Here is a 9,040-nt window from a genome sequence, read left to right on the forward strand (position 1 = left end):
CTAACCTAACGTAACCTAACCTAACCTAACCTAACGTAACCTAACCTAACCTAACCCAACCTAACCTAACCTAACCTAACCCAACTCAACCCAACCTAACCTAATCGAACCTAACCTAACCTAACCTAACCTAACCAAACCTAACCTAACCTAACCTAACCTAACCTAACCTAACCTAACGACGGTTGCAAGCGCTTTCACATTAAATATCGCAGTTCCCCACTTTTAATGGTGAAAAACAATGCATCTCAGTAATTGACATTGTTTAATGCGGTTTTACGACGGTTCATATCTTAACCTAACCTAACATTCGCACTTGTATCTAAAAACGCTCTATTACACTGTTTTGTTAACAATTACGATATTTGCATAACCTCACAGTTTTTCACCAACTTATGGCAGTACAGAACGCTGTATCTCACTAAATGACATTGTTCTTTAAGGTTTCACGATGCTTGCATACGCTTTAACGAGAATATCACAATATTGCAGTTTCGCACTTGTAACGGTAGAACACGCAGTATTTGGCTTGTTCATGCCGTTTTGTGTGCTTTCACAACATTTCACCTATCGCAGTTTAATACTCGCTATAAAACAACACTATCTCGTTAGATGACGTAGTTTTTGGTAGTTTCACGACGCTACCTAGCTTAAACTAACCTAACCTAACCTAACCTTCGCACTTCTATCGTTAAAAAACGTTTTACTCGCCACTTTACAATGTTTTCTACAAGATTACGACGGTTTCATGCGCTTTCACATTAGATATCGTAGTTCCCGACTTGTAATGTTGAAAAACACTACATCTCACTAAGTGACATTGTTTAATGCGGTTTTACGACGGTTGATATGTCAACCTAACCTAACATTCGCACTTGTATCTAAAGACGCTCAATTACACTGTTTCGTTCACAATTACGATATTTGCTTGACCTCACAGTTTCTCACCAACTTATTACAGTACAGAACGCTGTATCTCGCTAAATGACATCGTTCTTTAAGGTTTCACGATACTTGCATGCGCTTTACCGAGAATGTCACAACATAGCAGTTTCGCACTTGTAACGGTACAACACGCAGTATTTGGCTTGTTCATGCCGTTTTTCGTGCTTTCACAACATTTTACCTATCGCAGTTTCGTACTCGCAATAAAACAACACTATCTCGTTAGATGACGTCGTTTTTGGTGGTTTCACGACGCTACCTAGCTTAAACTAACATAACTCAACCTAACATAACCTTCGCACTTCTATCGTTAGAAAACGTTTTACTCGCTACTTTACATTGCTTTCTACAACATTACGACGGTTTCAAGCGCTTTCACATTAGATATCGCAGTTCCCAACTTGTAAAGGTGAAAAACACTGCATCTCACTAAGTGACATTGTTTATTGCGGTTTTACGACGGTTCATACCTTAACCTAACGTAACCTAACCTAACCTAACCCAACCTAACCTAACATAACCTAACCTAACCTAACCTAACCTAACCAAACCTAACCTAACGTAACCTAACCTAACCTAACCTAACCTAACCTAACCTAACCTAACGACGTTTGCAAGCGCTTTCACATTAGATATCGCAGTTCCCAACTTGTAATGGTGAAAAACACTGCATCTCACTAAGTGACATTGTTTAATGCGGTTTTACGACGGTTCATATCTTAACCTAACCTAACATTCGTACTTGTATTGAAAAACGCTCTATTACACTGTTTCGTTCACAATTACGATATTTGCATAACCTCACAGTTTTTCACCAACTTATTGCAGTACAGAACGCTGTATCTCGCTAAATGACATTGTTCTTTAAGGTTTAACGATACTTGCATGCGCTTTAACGAGAATATCACAATATAGCAGTTTCGCACTTGTAACGGTAGAACACGCAGTATTTGGCTTGTTCATGCCGTTTTGTGTGCATTCACAACATTTCACCTATCGCAGTTTAATACTCGCAATAAAACAACACTATCTGGTTAGATGACGTCGTTTTTGGTAGTTTCACGACGCTACATAGCTTAAACTAACATAACTCAAGCTAACCTTCGCACTTCTATCGTTAGAAAACGTTTTATTCGCAACTTTACAATGTTTTCTACAAGATTACGACGGTTTCATGCGCTTTCACATTAGATATCGTAGTTCCCGACTTGTAATGTTGAAAAACACTACATCTCACTAAGTGACATTGTTTAATGCGGTTTTACGACGGTTGATATCTCAACCTAACCTAACATTCGCACTTGTATCTAAATACGCTGAATTACACTGTTTCGTTCACAATTACGATATTTGCTTGACCTCACAGTTTCTCACCAACTTATTACAGTACAGAACGCTGTATCTCGCTAAATGACATCGTTCTTTAAGGTTTCACGATACTTGCATGCGCTTTAACGAGAATATCACAATAAAGCAGTTTCGCACTTGTAACGGCACAAGACGCAGTATCTGGCTAGTTCATGCCATTTTGTGTGCTTTCCCAATATTTCACCTATCGCAGTTTCGTACTCGCAATAAAACAACACTATCTCGTTAGATGACATCGTTTTTGGTGGTTTCACGACGCTACCTAGCTCAAACTAACCGAACCTTCGCACTTCTATCGTTAGAAAACGTTTTATTCGCTACTTTACAATGTTTTCTACAAGATTACGACGGTTTCATGCGCTTTCACATTAGATATCGCAGTTCCCGACTTGTAATGGTGAAAAACACAGCATCTTACTAAGTGACATTGTTTAATGCGGTTTTAGCGCGGTTCATATCTTAACCTAACCTAACCTTACCTAAACCAACCTAACCTAACCTAACCTAACCAAACCTTACCTAACATACCCTAACCTAACCTAACCTAACCTAACCTAACCAAACCTAACCAAACCTAACCTAACCTAACTTAACCTAACCTAACGTAACCTAACCTAACCTATTCTAACGTAACCTAACCTTACCTGACCTAACCTAACCTAACGTAACCTAACCTAACCTAACATAACCTAACGTAACCTAACCTAACCTAACGTAACCTAACCTAACCTAACCTAACCTTCGCACTTCTATCGTTAGAAAACGTTTTACTCGCCACTTTACAATGTTTTCTACAAGATTACGACGGTTTCATGCGCTTTCACTTTAGATATCGTAGTTCCCGACTTGTAATGTTGAAAAACACTACATCTCACTAAGTGACATTGTTTAATGCGGTTTTACGACGGTTGATATGTCAACCTAACCTAACATTCGCACTTGTATCTAAAGACGCTCAATTACACTGTTTCGTTCACAATTACGATATTTGCTTGACCTCACAGTTTCTCACCAACTTATTACAGTACAGAACGCTGTATCTCGCTAAATGACATCGTTCTTTAAGGTTTCACGATACTTGCATGCGCTTTACCGAGAATGTCACAACATAGCAGTTTCGCACTTGTAACGGTACAACACGCAGTATTTGGCTTGTTCATGCCGTTTTGTGTGCTTTCACAACATTTCACCTATCGCAGTTTCGTACTCGCAATAAAACAACACTATCTCGTTAGATGACGTTGTTTTTGGTAGTTTCACGACGCTACCTAGCTTAAACTAACATAACTCAACCTAACATGACCTTCGCACTTCTATCGTTAGAAAACGTTTTACTCGCTACTTTACATTGCTTTCTACAACATTACGACGGTTTCAAGCGCTTTCACATTAGATATCGTAGTTCCCGACTTGTAATGTTGAAAAACACTACATCTCACTAAGTGACATTGTTTAATGCGGTTTTACGACGGTTGATATGTCAACCTAACCTAACATTCGCACTTGTATCTAAAGACGCTCAATTACACTGTTTCGTTCACAATTACGATATTTGCTTGACCTCACAGTTTCTCACCAACTTATTACAGTACAGAACGCTGTATCTCGCTAAATGACATCGTTCTTTAAGGTTTCACGATACTTGCATGCGCTTTACCGAGAATGTCACAACATAGCAGTTTCGCACTTGTAACGGTACAACACGCAGTATTTGGCTTGTTCATGCCGTTTTGTGTGATTTCACATTTTACCTATCGCAGTTTCGTTCTCGCAATAAAACAACACTATCTCGTTAGATGACGTCGTTTTTGGTGGTTTCACGACGCTACCTAGCTTAAACTAACATAACTCAACCTAACATAACCTTCGCACTTCTATCGTAGAAAACGTTTTACTCGCTACTTTACATTGCTTTCTACAACATTACGACGGTTTCAAGCGCTTTCACATTAGATATCGCAGTTCCCAACTTGTAAAGGTGAAAAACACTGCATCTCACTAAGTGACATTGTTTATTGCGGTTTTACGACGGTTCATACCTTAACCTAACGTAACCTAACCTAACCTAACCCAACCTAACCTAACATAACCTAACCTAACCTAACCTAACCAAACCTAACCTAACGTAACCTAACCTAACCTAACCTAACCTAACCTAACCTAACGACGTTTGCAAGCGCTTTCACATTAGATATCGCAGTTCCCAACTTGTAATGGTGAAAAACACTGCATCTCACTAAGTGACATTGTTTAATGCGGTTTTACGACGGTTCATATCTTAACCTAACCTAACATTCGTACTTGTATTGAAAAACGCTCTATTACACTGTTTCGTTCACAATTACGATATTTGCATAACCTCACAGTTTTTCACCAACTTATTGCAGTACAGAACGCTGTATCTCGCTAAATGACATTGTTCTTTAAGGTTTCACGATGCTTGCATGCGCTTTAACGAGAATATCACAATATAGCAGTTTCGCACTTGTAACGGTAGAACACGCAGTATTTGGCTTGTTCATGCCGTTTTGTGTGCATTCACAACATTTCACCTATCGCAGTTTAATACTCTCAATAAAACAACACTATCTCGTTAGATGACGTCGTTTTTGGTAGTTTCACGACGCTACATAGCTTAAACTAACATAACTCAAGCTAACCTTCGCACTTCTATCGTTAGAAAACGTTTTACTCGCCACTTTACAATGTTTTCTACAAGATTACGACGGTTTCATGCACTTTCACATTAGATATCGTAGTTCCCGACTTGTAATGTTGAAAAACACTACATCTCACTAAGTGACATTGTTTAATGCGGTTTTACGACGGTTGATATCTCAACCTAACCTAACATTCGCACTTGTATCTAAATACGCTCAATTACACTGTTTCGTTCACAATTACGATATTTGCTTGACCTCACAGTTTCTCACCAATTTATTACAGTACAGAACGCTGTATCTCGCTTGCATGCGCTTTAACGAGAATATCACAATAAAGCAGTTTCGCACTTGTAACGGCACAAGACGCAGTATCTGGCTAGTTCATGCCATTTTGTGTGCTTTCCCAATATTTCACCTATCGCAGTTTCGTACTCGCAATAAAACAACACTATCTCGTTAGATGACATCGTTTTTGGTGGTTTCACGACGCTACCTAGCTCAAACTAACCGAACCTTCGCACTTCTATCGTTAGAAAACGTTTTATTCGCTACTTTACAATGTTTTCTACAAGATTACGACGGTTTCATGCGCTTTCACATTAGATATCGCAGTTCCCGACTTGTAATGGTGAAAAACACAGCATCTCACTAAGTGACATTGTTTAATGCGGTTTTAGCGCGGTTCATATCTTAACCTAACCTAACCTTACCTAAACCAACCTAACCTAACCTAACCTAACCAAACCTTACCTAACATACCCTAACCTAACCTAACCTAACCTAACCTAACCAAACCTAACCTAACCTAACCTAACCTAACCTAACGACGTTTGCAAGCGCTTTCACATTAGATATCGCAGTTCCCGACTTGTAATGGTGAAAAACACTGCATCTCACTAAGTGACATTGTTTAATGCGGTTTTACGACGGTTCATATCTTAACCTAACCTAACATTCGCACTTGTATTAAAAAACGCTCTATTACACTGTTTCGTTCACAATTAGGATATTTGCATAACCTCACAGTTTTTCACCAACTTATTGCAGTACAGAACGCTGTATCTCGCTAAATGACATCGTTCTTTAAGGTTTCACGATGCTTGCATGCGCTTTAACGAGAATATCACAACATAGCAGTTTCGCACTTGTAACGGTACAACACGCAGTATTTGGCTTGTTCATGCCGTTTTGTGTGCTTTCACAACATTTCACCTATCGCAGTTTCGTACTCGCAATAAAACGACACTATCTCGTTAGATGACGTCGTTTTTGGTAGTTTCACGACGCTACCTAGCTTAAACTAACCTAACCTTCGCACTTCTTTCGTTAGAAAACGTTTTATTCGCTGCTTTACAATGTTTTCTACAAGATTACGACGGTTTCATGCGCTTTCACATTAGATATCACAGTTACCGGCTTGTAATGGTGAAAAACACAGCATCTCACTAAGTGACATTGTTTATTGCGGTTTTACGACGGTTCATACCTTAACCTAACCTAACCTAACCTAACCTAACCCAATCCAACCCAACCTAACCTAACCTAACCTAACCTAAACTAACCTAACCCAACCTAACCTAACCTAACCTAACCTAACCCAACCTAACCTAAGCTAACCTAACCTAACCTAACCAAACCTAACCTAACCTAACTTAACCTAACCTAACGTAACCTAACCTAACCTATTCTAACGTAACCTAACCTTACCTGACCTAACCTAACCTAACGTAACCTAACCTAACCTAACATAACCTAACGTAACCCAACCTAACTTAACCTAACGTAACCTAACCTAACCTAACCCAACCTAACCTAACCCAACCCAACCCAACCCAACAACACCCAACCCAACCTAACCTAACCTAACCTAACCTTACCTAACCTAACCAAATTATCCTTACCTAACCTAACCTAACCTAACGTAACCTAACCTAACCTAACCTAACGTAACCTAACCTAACCTAACGTAACCTAACCTAACCTAACCCAACCTAACCTAACCTAAACTAACCTAACCCAACCTAACCTAACCTAACCTAACCTAACCCAACCTAACCCAACCCAACCCAACCTAACCTAAGCTAACCTAACCTAACCTAACCAAACCTAACCTAACCTAACTTAACCTAACCTAACGTAACCTAACCTAACCTATTCTAACGTAACCTAACCTTACCTGACCTAACCTAACCTAACGTAACCTAACCTAACCTAACATAACCTAACGTAACCTAACCTAACCTAACCTAACGTAACCTAAGCTAACCTAACCCATCCTAACCTAACCCAACCCAACCCAACCCAACAACACCCAACCCAACCTAACCTAACCTAACCTAACCTTACCTAACCTAACCAAATTATCCTTACCTAACCTAACCTAACCTAACGTAACCTAACCTAACCTAACCTAACGTAACCTAACCTAACCTAACGTAACCTAACCTAACCTAACCCAACCTAACCTAACCTAACCTAACCCAACTCAACCCAACCTAACCTAAGCTAACCTAACCTAACCTAACCAAACCTAACCTAACCTAACCTAACGTAACCTAACCTAACCTAACCTAACCTAACGACGTTTGCAAGCGCTTTCACATTAGATATCGCAGTTCCCGACTTGTAATGGTGAAAAACACTGCATCTCACTAAGTGACATTGTTTAATGCGGTTTTACGACGGTTCTTATCTTAACCTAACCTAACATTCGTACTTGTATTGAAAAACGCTCTATTACACTGTTTCGTTCACAATTACGATATTTGCATAACCTCACAGTTTTTCACCAACATATTGCAGTACAGAACGCTGTATCTCGCTAAATGACATTGTTCTTTAAGGTTTCACGATGCTTGCATGCGCTTTAACGAGAATATCACAATATAGCAGTTTCGCACTTGTAACGGTAGAACACGCAGTATTTGGCTTGTTCATGCCGTTTTGTGTGCATTCACAACATTTCACCTATCGCAGTTTAATACTCGCAATAAAACAACACTATCTCGTTAGATGACGTCGTTTTTGGTAGTTTCACGACGCTACATAGCTTAAACTAACATAACTCAAGCTAACCTTCGCACTTCTATCGTTAGAAAACGTTTTATTCGCTACTTTACAATGTTTTCTACAAGATTACGACGGTTTCATGCGCTTTCACATTAGATATCGCAGTTCCCGACTTGTAATGGTGAAAAACACAGCATCTCACTAAGTGACATTGTTTAATGCGGTTTTAGCGCGGTTCATATCTTAACCTAACCTAACCTTACCTAAACCAACCTAACCTAACCTAACCTAACCAAACCTTACCTAACATACCCTTACCTAACCTAACCTAACCAAACTTAACCTAACCTAACCTAACGTAACCTAACCTAACCTAACCTAACCTAACCTAACGACGTTTGCAAGCGCTTTCACATTAGATATCGCAGTTCCCAACTTGTAATGGTGAAAAACACTGCATCTGACTAAGTGACATTGTTTAATGCGGTTTTACGACGGTTCATATCTTAACCTAACCTAACATTCGTACTTGTATTGAAAAACGCTCTATTACACTGTTTCGTTCACAATTACGATATTTGCATAACCTCACAGTTTTTCACCAACTTATTGCAGTACAGAACGCTGTATCTCGCTAAATGACATTGTTCTTTAAGGTTTCACGATGCTTGCAAGCGCTTTAACGAGAATATCACAATATAGCAGTTTTGCACTTGTAACGGTAGAACACGCAGTATTTGGCTTGTTCATGCCGTTTTGTGTGCATTCACAACATTTCACCTATCGCAGTTTTATACTCGCAATAAAACAACACTATCTCGTTAGATGACGTCGTTTTTGGTAGCTTCACGACGCTACATAGCTTAAACTAACATAACTCAAGCTAACCTTCGCACTTCTATCGTTAGAAAACGTTTTACTCGCAACTTTACAGTGTTTTCTACAAGATTACGACGGTTTCATGCGCTTTCACATTAGATATCGTAGTTCCCGACTTGTAATGTTGAAAAACACTACAGCTCACTAAGTGACATTGTTTAATGCGGTTTTACGAC

Source organism: Rhipicephalus microplus, unplaced genomic scaffold (genome assembly GCF_043290135.1).
Source record: "Rhipicephalus microplus isolate Deutch F79 unplaced genomic scaffold, USDA_Rmic scaffold_33, whole genome shotgun sequence".
Lineage (NCBI taxonomy): Eukaryota > Metazoa > Arthropoda > Arachnida > Ixodida > Ixodidae > Rhipicephalus > Rhipicephalus microplus.